At 38.6% G+C, this 15,235-nt stretch overlaps 1 protein-coding gene across 2 annotated transcripts in view; it reads right to left on the bottom strand.

Annotated features, from left to right (window-relative positions):
• The window catches only part of tmtops2b (teleost multiple tissue opsin 2b), a 103,970-nt gene that overhangs the window by 87,342 nt on the left and 1,393 nt on the right, over positions 1–15,235 (bottom strand). The window lies entirely within an intron of this gene.

Genomic DNA, 15,235 nt, shown 5'->3' with positions numbered 1-15,235 from the left:
TGAATTTTATTTTGTGCGCTGCATAGATTTTAGAGGGAGCTTAGAGGGAACATTGGACACATAGCGTATTTAAATCACCATTATTTGATATTACTGTTATTAAGTATCTTATTAATGCATCTTTATTATGTTCTTTCTGAATGCATTTAAACAAAACAAGCTGAAAGCACACGGTATTACTTTGGGTGTCAAATTCACTTCTTGTAGATGTTTCGTCGGTGTGGCACATTTTGGTTGAACACCGGTTTTGTCCTACTCTCGTTTCATCTCATCCTGTCTTTTTCTGTTCATTTTGTTCTTGCTGCCCGTGTTGTGAAATATCGACAGTGCTGTCATGCTCATTAATGTTCCTCCCGGGTTCAAATTGAAAGGGCTGAACAGATGACATGTTTATGTCGCTAGAGTCATACTCCGGAAGCCTGGTTGCGTAACCAGGGGTGAAAGTGGGCCAGAACGGTCAGGAACGCAGTTCCAGTATAAGATTCAGGGCCGGAACACAGTTGTGGTATAAGATTCAGGGCCGGAATGCTGTTCCGATACACAGTGCTTTGATCCCGAAAACATGACGGCAGCTGTCAAAACGCTATGATTAATAAATAAATAAATAAATTGCTAAGCTGCCACACATGCATTTCATCTCCAAGAAGAAAACAATCTACCAACATCATTTTACATACACAAGTGTTAACAACAAGCATAATAAAGTGCTTGTGTAGCGTAATCTGTTTCCACCAATATTATTATTTATTTTATTCCACGGACAGCATGGAGGTTTCCCCAGCTGCTGCAGTTATCTGAGTCTGACGATGATGAGTCACGTCAATGTGCGAATGCACGCAGCAAAGCAAAACGACTGGACTCATTAATCTGTTCAATTGGCTGACATACTGACATGTGATCAGCAGAGATAGTTAGCTGATTGGTTCAGATGTGGATGTTTTCTGGAACAGCAAAAAAAATAGGTTGTTGAATTGATTTGACAAAAAAAGGGCAATGCAACATAAAATGGATCAAATCTTTAAAAGCAAGGAAACAATTGAGGAGGTTTATTTATCATATTTAGTTTTATTTGCTCTGATGGGAAGGTTCAGAACCAAGAGCGTATGTTTGCATAGGGACGGTAGGTTCATAACGGGACCAACTTTTCAGGATGCTCAAATTGTCCCCACCAACTTTTGAGCCAATTTATATGCATTATATCATTTGTTCAGTTATATAGGTATTTAGATTGTATTCCCGTATGTTGCAAGAAAAGCATTGACCCTACCATTATTAAGTGAATTATTTTCATTATGTTAAAATGTTAAAACCGTTTTCACTTGCTGAATGCACCGGTCCATTTTTTTCCCCCTTCAAACACGTTTGATTGGCTGATGTCACCCATTCCAAACACACATGCACGCTCACACTTGCACAGCCCCTATGTCGATAACATGCCGCCTCCTCAGTGATATTTTAAGTTGTTTTTTTTCGGCCAGCAGCAGCCATTGTAAATCATTTCAAAAGACACCAATGTTGTGGAGGTGGGAAACACCACTATTTTTGCTACTGTAAGTCAGACCTGCATCAGAGTTGACATAACATTAAACTGTGTGAACTTGCTAACCTGAAAAACTCGAGTAGGAAGCTGCTTAGAGAGAAGTGCCCTTCTGTTTCTGTTTTCTACTGTTAACGTTAATTAAACTGAGAAATTAAGTTACCTTTGCTGGAAACTATAGAACCAGAAAAACGTCAGCAAGAAGCTGCTTAGAAAGAGAGGGGTGCTGTATAAACTCATAAGTTGCTCACACAACATAATCACAATTAACTATTTACGTTAAAAAACATCTTGCCGTGAGCTACCCACACTAGCGTTGCGATTGACTGGTCGATTATAATCGACGTAATGAGCACCCCTGTTTTTCTCTATCAATTAATTAGGTGCATATTCGTGTGAAATGTAGCCTGTCCCCCGTTTACCCAATCTATTTATTTTTATGTCGTATCCCGAGCAAAAAAATGTACATGCAGATTATGCTGTTACACCGTCCCTACCAATGTTGAGACCAAACCTACACCCTTGTTCAGAACATCTTAGCTTTCAATGTGCATTTTGGACTTATATTTGTTCATTTATGTTAGGCTACTTATTCATTTCCTTATGATTTAAAAAAGTCAATGTTTGCGCAATTTTCAAAATATATTCCATTTCACTCTGCATAATACAAGTCATTTGTACTTATTTTTCTGAATGTATGTTACTTATTTTATTAAAAAAACAAAAAGTAAATGTTTACATTAACTTCAATTTTAATTATACATACTATGTTCTTAAGTAGTTAAAATTGAGATTTGGCATTTAGTATGTGAGGAAATGAGGGGAAATGAAAATTAGGACATGGAGGTTAGGGTTATTGCTGTTTTTAACTGACTTTGAACTTGACTTTTATTTTGCAAATCATTGAAAAAATACAATCTTATATGAAAATCAGTATTTGTATGTGTCATAGAAATAACTGTGCCAAAACAGTTTTCTTTGCATTTCAGTAGTTATTGGACGTTTGCCCCCCCCCCCCCCCCCCCCAAAAAAAAACGACATCAACAACAATGGCGACCTACTAGTTTATCTTTTAAGAACTACAAGTCTTTCTATCCTTGGTTCTCTTTAAGAGCATTCTTGATTGTCAAAAATAAATAATGTTGGGGTTCATTTTGGTTTTATTAAATTTGACAAATATTCATTAAATGCATTTCTTATTGCATAATTTTAGATTTGCTGCTCTCTAAAACACTGATGATTACCTGTTTTATTTCTTCTTTCACCACCTCCTCTCCACCACCCTGCAGCTTCATCATAAGATTTTGATTTTTTTATCTCCACGAAGGTATGGATTTTGTGTGGATGTTTTTTTTTTTTTTTTTTTTTTTTTTACGTATGGAAGCCACTAGATCAAGGACAGATACAAGTGTATTGCTCAAATTTTCTGTTATGAAATCACAGGGAGAAGGTCATGTGAACAGAGCCTCTCAAATGGGATAATAATTTTTCGCGGGCCCCTCCAAACACCTCCAGACACGGGTAGGGCAGGCGAGTGAGGGGGGCTGACAGAGATGTTTTAACACTTAATGCTGCAGTTTGCACACCAGCTAAAAATCAGTGTGGAGGATGCTTTGATTTTTCTTATCCACAGGTCGCTATCCCACCTGGAGATGCAGGGAAGCACTGTGTGAGTGATGTTTTTTGACTTCTCCAGTGCTTTTAACACCATCCAGCCCTGCCTCCTAGGGGATAAGCTGTTGGGAATGCAGCTACGCACTGACATTACAACATGGATTTTGGCCACTTCACTGGCCGGCCATTGTACAGTTGAGAAAATAAGTATTTAGTCAACCACGAATTGTGCAAGTTCTCCCACTTGAAAATATTAAAGAGGCCTGCAATCGTCAACATGGGTAAACCTCAACCATGAGAGTCAGAATGTATTGTGTACCAGAAAATGACATTGTTTGATTTTTAAAGAATTTATTTGCAAATCATGGTGGAAAATAAGTATTTGGTCAATACCAAAAGTTCATCTCTATACTTTGTTATGTACCCTTTGTTGGCAATAACAGAGGCCAAACGTTTTCTCTAACTCTTCACAAGCTTTACACACACTGTTGCTGGTATTTTGGCCCATTCCTCCATGCAGATCTTCACAAGAGCAGTGATGTTTTGGGGCTGTCGTTGGGCAACACAGACTTTCAACTCCCTCCACAGATTTTCTATGGGGTTGAGATCTGGAGACTGGCTAGGCCACTCCAGGACCTTGAAATGCTTCTTACGAAGCCACTCCTTTGTTACCATGGCTGTGTGTTTAGGATCATTGTCATGCTGAAAGACCCAGCCACGTATCATCTTCAATGCCCTTGGTGATGGAAGGAGATTTTCACTCAAAATCTCTCGATTCATGGCCCCGTTCATTCTTTCCTGTACACAGATCAGTCGTCCTGGTCCCTTTGCAGAAAAACAGCCCCAAAGCATGATGTTTCCACCCCCATGCTTCACAGTGGGTATGGTGTTCTTCAGATGCAATTCAGTATTCTTTCTCCTCCAAACACCTGTGTTTCTACCAAAAAGTTCTATTTTGGTTTAATCTGACCATAACACATTCTCCCCGTCCTCTTCTGGATCATCCAAATTCTCTCTAGCGAACCGCGGACGGGCCTGGACAAGTACTGGCTTCAGCAGGGGGACACGTCTGGTAGTGCAGGATTTGAGTCCCTGGCGGTGCATTGTTTTACTGATAGTAGACTTTGTTACTGTGGTCCCAGCTCTCTGTTGGTCATTCACTAGGTTCCTCCGTGCGGTTCTGGGATTTTTGCTCACCGTTCATATCATTTTGATGCCACGGGGTGAGATCTTGCATGGAGCCCCAGATCAAGGGGGATTATCAGTGGTCTTGTATGTCTTTTCTAATAATTGCTCCCACAGTTGACTTCTTTACACCAAGCGTTTTACCTATTGCAGATTCAGTCTTCCCAGCCTGGTGCAGGTCTACAAAAAAAAAAAACAGCCCTAAAGCATGATGTTTCCACCCCCATGCTTCACGGTGGGTATGGTGTTCTTCGGATGCAATTCAGTATTCTTTGTCCTTACACGAGAACCTGTGTTTCTACCAAAAAGTTCTATTTTGGTTTCATCTGACCATAACACATTCTCCGAGTCCTCTTCTGGTTCATCCAAATGCTCTCTAGCGAACTGCAGACGGGCATGGACATGTACTTTCTTCATTAGGGGGACATGTCTGGCAGTGCAGGATTTGAGTCCGCCAGGCGCATTGTGTAGTAAAACAATGCGCCTGGCGGCGGCTCGTGTAGTAACACAATGCGCCGCCAGCTCTGGTCCCAGCTCTCTGTAGGTCATTCACTAGGTCCCCCCGTGTGGTTCTGGGATTTTTGCTCACCGTTCTTGTTATCATTTTGATGCCACGGGGTGAAATCTTGCATGGAGCCCCAGATCGAGGGAGATTATCAGTGGTGTTGTATGTCTTCCAATTTCTAATAATTGCTCCCGCAGTTGATTTCTTTACACCAAGCGCTATGATGGCAAAGCATTCAGAGGAAAATTTGTCCTTTACGAGGAGGAGATATAAACACTATTTCAAGTCAAAATACTTGAAGTACAGTAGGCTATGTCTACTTGACCAGTTGTCTCAGGTTGTGAGAGTTAGATTTAATTGATTAAACTCACTTTATATTGTTTACTGCTGATTGTTATTTTATTATATTGTTTACTGTTTATTTTTGTTGCACTTCAAGTGTAGGATAAATCTGTTGCTGGTGAGGTGCAATAAATATTACAAGGTTCTATAACACAACTACCTGTCTGTTCTTCTCTATTCAACTAACTCGAATACTACTAGGAAAAATTTTCAAATTCTTTGACATACAACAACTTCTTTTTAAAGTAACGGAAATAATTACTTTCCCTGGTAACTAGTTACTTTTACTATAGAGTAATTCAGTTACTGACTCAGTTACTTTTTGGAAGAAGTAGTGAGTAACTATAACTAATTACTTTTTTAAAGTAACGTGTCCAACACTGGACAAGACACACTAGGGCACAAAACCAACTCAAAGCATGACAGTGGTGGCAAGTACCCTGTTTTCCGCTGTAGTGTGCTGGGGGAGCGGCTTCAAGGAAGGTGAGGTGGGCAGACTTAATAAATTGGTGAGGCTTGAGTTGCGCAGTCTTGAAACGGTGGCTGAGAAGAGGATGGCGATCAAATTCAAAGCCATCTTAGATAACCACTCTCACCCTCTCTATCACGATCTGTGGCAGATGGGCAGCTCTTTCAGCTCGTGCTTTATATCACCAAGATGCAGAACTGAGTGCTATAGGCACTCCTTTGTGCCTACGGCGCAAACTCTACTTTGTGCTGACAACGAAATCTGTGCTCACGATTAAATGTACATGAAACATAAGGACAATAATAGGTACACGCTTTGTGTTTGTTTTTGAAATAGCACCGATCTTCATTTTAGATTCCACTTGTACTTATTTTACCGTATTGGCCCGAATACAAGACGGCCCTGATTATAAGACGACCCCCTCTTTTTCAAGACTCAAGTTTGAAAAAAGACTTTTTGAATAACAAATTAATTTTTATACAGAAAATAATTACAGTACATCCAAAACAAATGATTATAACAATATATTTGAGAGAAAAAGCATGTTATTTTGCCTCATTCAAATCTTAATATTTGAACCTTTAAATATGTAAACTAAAGTGCAATCACATTCGTAAATGAATGGCTTCTGGTTTTTGAAATGTAAATAAACCAATCTATTGTGATAAAACAACAAAATTGTAATCACTGCATGAACCATCAAAATGAAGTCTAACTGTAACTGTAGTCTTGAAACAAATCTGAATAAGGACAAACATTGCAATAAAATAATGCAAACTTGAGAGTAGCTGAGATCTGTCATGACAGAACATCGCTTCAATGATATCTGGCGCCATCTAGCGTCGTGAATGAGTATAATGTCTAGACCGCGAATATAAGACGACCCCCTCTTTTTCAATCTTATTCCATTGCAAAAAACACCGTCTTATATTCGGGCCAATACGGTAGTTCTATGTAATTTGTGCCATAGACGTCATAATGTATTGACATGACACATTCCCCATTCTCCGCCTTCCCAAAGGGGGCCATCCAACACTCCGCTTCATTTATTAGCGTTTGCAACTATTAGCATTTATTAGTCGGTCACATGCAGGTATCTAACACCGGATTTAGGTTGAAAAAGTACGAAAGCTGTACTGCATGCAAACAGGAAGGATTGTCTCAGGAGTGATGTTGTTTGAGGATTCAAGGTGATTATTATATTTTTTGTACCATGCATGCATTTTGAAACGTTGTGAGAAAAATCAATGGGAGAAAATAGCCGCTACAGCAATGGCATTGTACTTCACAATATTTACATACAATAAATGCTAACTGCACGTTTTTTTTTGTTTTGTTTTTTTTTTGCTAGTAATTAAGAATCGAGACTGTTTTGTGTTCATATCTATTAAGAATTCTGCGATTTAAGCATTTATTCACAAAAATTTTAAACGGAAAAACTCATTGTTTACATATGGCGGTCGCTAATTTCCTTAATGACTGGCCTCATAGTTCCCAATATGTACTGTACGTAAAATAAATGCTGCCTGCACGTTTTTTTTTTTGTTTTTTTTATGCTTTTAACCAAGAAACAAGACTGTTTTACATCCATATTTCGAAAAAATTCAGGGACTTAAGCATTCATCCACAAGAATTTATTGTACGTAAATATTGCGAAATATGAGGCTAGTCAGTAAAGAAATTAGCGGCCGCCATATGTAAACAAAGAGCTTTTTTTGTTGAAAGTTCTTGTGAATAATGCTTAAATCCCTGAATTCTTTATAGATATGGACGTAAAACAGTCTCGATCCTTGGTTAAAAGCAAAAAAAAATCATGCAGGTAGCATTTATTTTATGTAAATATTGCAAACTAGTACGCCATTCAGTAAGGAAATTAGCGGCCGCCATATGTAAACAAAGAGCTTTTTCTGTTGAAAACTCTTGAATAATGCTTAAATCCCTGAATTCTTAATAGATATGGACGTAAAACAGTCTCAATCCTTGGTTGAAAGCAAAAAAAACCGCGCAGGTACCATTTATTTTATGTGAATATTATGAACTATGAGGCTAGTCAGTTAGGAAATTAGTGGGCGCCATATGTAAACAAAGAGCTTTTTTCTGTTGAAAATTCTTTTGAATAATGCTTAAATCCCTGAATTCTTTATAGATATGTACGTAAAACAGTCTCGATTCTTGGTTAAAAGCAAAACAAAACGTGCCAGTAGAATTTATTTTACGTAAATATTGCGAACTATGAGGCTAGTCAGTAAGGAAATTAGCGGCCGCCATATGTAAACAAACAGCTTTTTTCTGTTGAAAATTCTTTTGAATAATGCTTAAATCCCTGATTTCTTCATAGATACGGACGTAAAACAGTCTCGATTTTTGGTTAAAAGCAAAGGAAAAAAAAAACGTGCAGGTAGAATTTATGTAGCGGTTAATTTCTCCCATTGATTTTTTTCACAACGTTTCAAAATGCATGCATGATACGAAAAATATAATAATCACCTTGAATCCTCAAACAAATCACTCCTGAGACAATCCTTCCTGTTTGTATGCGGTACAGCTTTCGTACTTTTTCAACCTAAATCCGGCGTTGGATCCCTGCATTTGTTGACTATCTCCGACCGACTGAATAACTGAAGCAGACTGTAGGACGGCCCCCCAACTTGAAGGCGTTGATGCGCAGTGGTTGACGGAGTGAGCAATCAAAACAATTATAAAGTCTATTACTGCATTTTTCAGCATGGACGACATTTATCCATATAAAATAATTGTAATATTTTCATCTGTCCATTATTTTATACTGTCTATTCTGTTTAGAGTCCGGAGGAACTAAGGCCACGACACTCTAAAATAGGTTGCTAGGCAATTACAATTTACTCTAACTGTACACACACATTTACACAGTCACTGAGTGGGAACTGAACTCACACTGCCTTCACTGAAGTGGCAAATGTACCACAACAAGCATGGGCGAAAATGTGCTCCAAGGCTACTTTTAAGTTCTCCTTCTGTGTTTTTTTCTTTTATCATGTATAGATAATTTTGGCAAAGTTATTTGGAGATATTATTATATTTTTAGTAGGGCTGTCAAACAATTAAAATTTTTAATTGAGTTGATCACAGCTTACAAATTAATTAATCGTAATTAATTGCAAATCAAACCATCTCTAAAATATGCCATATTTTTCAGTAAATTATTGTTGGAATGGAAAGATAAGACACAAGACGGATATATACATTCAACATACTGTACATAAGTACTGTATTTGTTTATTATACAATAAATCCACAAGATGGCATTAACATTAGTAACATTCTTTCTGTTAAAGTGATCCACGGATAGAAAGACTTGTAGTTCTTAAAAGATTAATGTGAGAACAAGTTATAGTAATTTTATATTAAAACCCCTCTTAATGTTTTCGTTTTAATAAAATTTGTCAAATTTTCAATCAAAAAATAAACTAATAGCTCGCCATTGTTGACGTCGCCGAGCGGGACGTAGCCAAGCGGGACATCGCATGGGCACCCTGCCCTTCTTCCACAGTGTCTTTAACCACGTGAGGTAGTGATTTAAATACATCACAAGGTGTCAATGGCGAGTTTTACATTAATTAGAGATCTAGCCAACGAGTGCGTTTTGCCCCTCGTCTGACAACGTAGTTTCTGGGTTCATTGTACATTGTTCATTTGAGTGTTGACTTCACAACGTACGAGACCTCTGATAGTTTGTATATTGTGACTAACTATTGCCATCCAGTGTATTTGCTCAGCTAAACGAAATGTTTGAAGAGAAATTGACCAAAGTCTGAGTAAGTTTTATGTGTATTTTGCATAGCTATTTTGATTGGGAATGCCAGTTCTCTTTGCATTGAGCGCTTTTCTTTTTGTGAACATTATTTTTTCGAGAGATAGGAATATTACTTTTGTTGTGCTTTCACTAAATGATACTGTAGCGACTTGACTGTTCTGCCCAAATGCATGATGGGAAGTAGGGCAACCATGACTGTCAGTGGTGGCTGCAAATGGTATATGTTCTGCGTTGTGTTCAATTAAGCGTGTTAAGAAAAAGATCATCTCCAGTCAGTCTTCTCCATGTCGCTCGCTACAATAGTTATGTTTGTTGTAGGGCTGTCAAAATGATCGCGTTAACGCGCGGTAATTAATTTTTTTAATTAATCACGTTAAAATATTTGACGCAATTAACCCACATGTGCCGCTCAGACAGATTTAAATGACAGTAGAGTGAAATGCCCACTTGTTAATTGTGTTTTATGGAGTTTTGCCGCCCTCTGCTGGCGCTTGGGTGCGACTGATTTTATAGGCTTCAGCACCCAATGAGCATTGTGTAAGTAATTATTGACATCAACAATGGCGGGCTACTAGTTTATTTTTTGATTGAAAATTTTTCAAATTTTATTAAAACGAAAACATTAAGAGGCGTTTTAATGTAAAATTTCTATAACTTGTACTCACATTTATCGTTGAGGAACTGCAAGTCTTTCTATCCATGGATCGCTTTAACAGAATGTTAATAATGTTAATGCCATCTTGTTGATTTATTGTTATAATAAACAAATACAGTCCTTATGTACCGTATGATGAATGTATATATCCATCTTGTGTCTTATCTTTCCATTCCAGCAATAATTTACAGAAAAATCTGGCATATTTTATAGATGGTTTGAATTGCGATTAATTGCGATTAATTACGATTAATTAATTTTTAAGCTGTAATTAACTCGATTAAAAATTTTAATCGTTTGACAGCCCTAGTTTGTTGTGAAAGAATTGCTAAAGCTTATGCTAATAAATGGCGCGGTCCAATGAAAGCCTGTGTCCACACGCATTTCTCTACTCCTTAGCTGTCATTTTGCAAAAAAACGGCGTCATTGCTATCTGTTTGAGGCAATGCATGAGCGGGTCATTCCGCGCATGCGTTAAATGCGTCAAATATTTTAACATGAATAATTTTTTTTTTTTAAATAACTACGCGATAAATTTGACAGCACTAATTTTTAGGTAAAAAGTGCGAGAAATATGTGTATATACAGTAATTCTAAATATTAGAATAATATATGATGTTTAGATGTTTACAAAATCTATATTTAATAGTACTGAAATAATTGTTATTTCACTATGTGCGAAAAACTATTTGATAAAAAATGTGTTTAAATCATTTAATCTTACACATATAGCATAATTTCTCTAGTGAAATAAATGAAATCGAAGAAATTTGTACAACCAAATTTTGTGGTAAAAATAAAGAAGCACTCTGAGAGAGCAGACCGCCTAAGCAGTCAAATTCAACCTTGATTATCACAATCCTGCCGAAATGTCCTGTACAATTAAGACCTTTTCCATTGTGCCACAAAATGCTCTCTTTCTCATTGTGTCACTTACCCTGCAAATTTGAGGAGAATAGGCTAATCCATCATCAAGTTATGTTGAAATTCATTTTCTGACCTCTGTAACCTTTGACCTCATTGTCACAAAATTGAATCACCGCTTCAGTTTCATATTTACAAATATATCCTGCAAGTTTGACAATGATCCCATTGTTTGTTCTTTAGTTATCTTGAACACAGACATACAGAAATAAAACTGACATACTGAACCGAATACATAACCTCCAGGTAGGGTTTAACTCCTGACGGATGTAATACATTCAGCTAAATTAATAAATCAAATACAGTGGGGCAAATAAGTATTTAGTTAACCATCAATTGTGCAAGTTCTCATACTTGAAAAGATTAGAGAGGCCTGTAATTGTCAACATGGGTAAACCTCAACCATGAGAGACAGAATGTGAAAAAAACAACAGAAAATCATATTGTTTGATTTTTAAAGAATTTATTTCCAAATTACAGAATTAGAGAAACAAGCAAGATTTCTGGCTGTCAAAGAGGTCTAACTTCTTCTAATGAAGTCTAACGAGGCCCCACTCATTACCTGTATTAATGGCGCCTGTTTCAACTCATTATCAGTATGAAAGACACCTGTCCACAATCTCAGTCAGTCACACTCCAAACTCCACTATTGCCAAGACCAAAGAGCTGTCGAAGGACACCAGAGACAAAATTGTAAACCTGCACCAGGCTGGGAAGACTGAATCTGCAATAGGTAAAACGCTTGGTGTAAAGAAATCAACTGTGGGAGCAATTATTAGAAAATGGAAGACATTCAAGACTACTGATAATCTCCCTCGATCTGGGGCTCCATGCAAGATCTCACCTCGTGGCGTCAAAATGATAACAAGAACGGTCAGCAAAAATCCCAGAACCACACGGGGGGACCTAGTGAATGACTAACAGAGAGCTGGGACCACAGTGACAAAGGCTCAGTAACACAATGCGCCGCCAGGGACTCAAATCCTGCACTGCCAGACGCGTCCCCTGCTGAAGCCAGTACACGTCCAGGCCCATCTGCAGTTTGCTAGATAGCATTTGGATGATCCAGAAGAGGGCTGGGAAAATGTGTTGTGGTCAGATGAAACCAAACTAGAACTTTTTGGTAGAAACACAGGTTCTCGTGTTTGGAGGAGAAAGAATACTGAATTGCATCCGAAGAACACCATACTCACTGTGAAGCATGGGGGTGAAATCGTCATCCTTTGGGGCTTTTTTTCTGCAAAGGGACTAGGACGACTGATCTGTGTAAAGGAAAGAATGGATGGGGCCATGTATTGAGAGATTGTGAGTGAAAATCTCCTTCCGTCAGCAAGGGCATTCAAGATGAGACGTGGCTGGGTCTTTCAACATGACCATTATCCCAAATACACAGCCAGGGCAACAAAGGAGTGGCTTCGTAAGAAACATTTTAATGTCCTGGAGTGGCCGAGCCAGTCTCCATATCTCAACTCCATAGAAAATCTGTGGAGGGAGTTGAAAGTCCATGTTGCCCAACGACAGCCAAAAACATCACTGCTCTAGAGGAGATCTGCACGGGGGAATGGGCCAAAATACCAGCAACAGTGTGTGAAAAGCTTGTGAAGAGTTACAGAAAACGTTTGGCGTCCGTTATTGCCAACAAAGGGTACATAACAAAGTATTAAGATGGACTTTTGGTATTGACAAAAATACTTATTTTCCACCATGATTTGCAAATAAATTCTTTAAAAATCAAACAATGTGATTTTCTGGGGTCTTTTTTTTTTTTTTTTGACTAAATACTTATTTGCCCCACTGTATAAAAGAATTCACGTCAATGTAAATGTTTGATGTGGTGGCTAAAAGAATCAAGAAGTCACACTGGCGGAACAAATGTGAACAGGACCCAAGTATCAATTGGCCCCTGGACTGGACCTTTCCGACATCGGATGCTAATAGATCATTTTTCCTGGGCTCCTCAAGACAATTCATATTTTCACGGACCCCTCAAGACAATAGTCCAACAGGAGGGTGTTCGTGTAACCGGTCTGCATGGAGCCATGCCGCACTGCAAAGCGTGCAACTCAAAAGGTGAGCGCGCTAGCCACTACGCTAAAAGCCCAGGCTAGCAGCTCTAGTCGCCAGCACTCTCTCTTAAAGGCATCGGAAGTGAAGTTTCACATGCAACGCACACAACAGACCTAAGTGCAACCGTTAGTAGTAGAAAACTAGTGGAAAAATTTTTTTGCAGGTGCTGACAGACAGTACAGACAGAACACTTACAGTATATACTATGTTATAGCTATCACTATCAAACTCTCTTTTAACACCCTTCCTCAACCACATAGACCAGGGGACGGCAACCCAAAATGTTAAAAGAGCCATATTGGACCAAAAAAACAAAAACAAATATGTCTGGAGACGCAAAAAAAAAGCCTTAAATAACCCTAATAATGAAGGCAATACATGCTGTATGTATCTGTATTAGCTACGTATATTAGCCTACTATCAAAATGGCTAGGTCAGCTAAAAATACATAATGAGCCTTCATGATATAATGTTTATTTTCCCTGCAGTGCATCCAACGCACCACGTGACTACTTTGTTGTTTAACTTCATTCCAATATCAACGAATTGTTTAATTGCTTTTATGAAATTACAGAACATGCAATAAAGAAATCCGGTAATCCAGTAGTTTTGCAGGTTAGCAAGTTCACACAGTTTAATGTGATGCTAACTCTGACGCAGGTCAGACTTTCAAGAGCAAAATTGATGGTATTTCCCCAACCTCCAAACCTCCAAATCTAATATCCCTCCTTATAGAAGGGGCGGATGAGGTGGCATGTTGTCAACATGAATCTGTCGGGGTTGTGTGAGTGTAGGTGTGCCTGTGTAGCGGGGGGGGGGGCATGTCGTCAGCCAAAAAAACGTGCGTTGGAAGGGGGGGGCGCACATTCAGCAAGTGAAAAGGGATAAATATAAGTCTGAACATAACAATTCACTTAATAATGGTAGTGTCTTTTCTATCCTTACAACATATGGGAAGACGATCTAAATGACCTATCTAACTGGACTCATAATGCAAATAAGGTTGCTTAAAAGTTGGTGGGGACAATTTGAGCATCCTGAAAAGTTGGTAGTGTTAAGACCCTACCGTCCCTATGCAAACCTACACTGATGCCTTTCGAACACCAGTCCCTTAGGCGGAGTTTGACTTTTGAGACGGGGGGCACAAACTGTTGATGACCCCGAAAGGTAGTGTCAACAATAAAATTAACACACCTATACTTTTCGCCAAGATCGTCATCCATTGAATATGGTGTGCCCGCCGGTGTCGTGCCAATGTAGTTACCCCCGTCAAAAATGGTATCCCCTGGGCGGAGCCACTGCACTGCACTGATTTGCTTGATTTCCGTGTTTTGATGATGTAGTTATCTACAAGGTTTTAAAACATGGTCCATCCATCAAAAAAACTTTTTTTTCTGTCATATAACGTAACATACGTACTAAAGGTAAAAAAAAAAAAGGCAATGTTTCACTGTTTTACTCGCAAGATGACCTATAAAAGTTATCACTGTAATTCAAGTCGTGTATGGAGTTTCTCCAGTTTAATAAATGGCGATGTCCAAAATTTATAACTGTGGTTCTTTTTTGGCTCCAAGCAATTGTTTAAGTCGACATAACTCATAACAGGGGACACAATTTTTGACGGGGGTACCTACATTGGCAAGACACCGGTGGTGGCTCTGTTGTACAATTAGCGTCTTTAGTAGGGCAAAATGTAAACTCCGCTCACCATTTTGACGGTTGTCCCTAGCATTTCATGGTCCACATTTTCAATCCTTGGTTCTTGCTCAGTAGTTGCTGTGGCTTTCGAAAGCTTAGGTTTGAAAAAATTACGTATATCCATCTTGCCTCCTTTTAAACTCATATACAGTATAGGAAAGTCAAGTACATGCAATGACACTTTTCGGCCACCAGGGCAACATGTCCCCATTGCCCCCCCCCCCCCCCCCTTAAACTCCGCTTATGACCAATCCTGGAACTTTTCTGTCACAGCTTGTATATTTTCTCAACAAATTATGTTTTGAAAGTAAAAGTCATGAAAACTAACAAAAACCAAAACTAAATAATACTTATTTTCATAAGCGGATTTTATGTGTGTGTGAGTGGGGGGCGGGGGGCAGGCCCCCCCTGGTGTCCGAAAAATGTCATTGCATGTAATTGACTTT

This window comes from Corythoichthys intestinalis, chromosome 12, assembly GCF_030265065.1.
Source record: "Corythoichthys intestinalis isolate RoL2023-P3 chromosome 12, ASM3026506v1, whole genome shotgun sequence".
NCBI classification, from domain to species: Eukaryota; Metazoa; Chordata; class Actinopteri; order Syngnathiformes; family Syngnathidae; genus Corythoichthys; species Corythoichthys intestinalis.
This window is presented reverse-complemented; position numbering and strand designations above follow the sequence as displayed.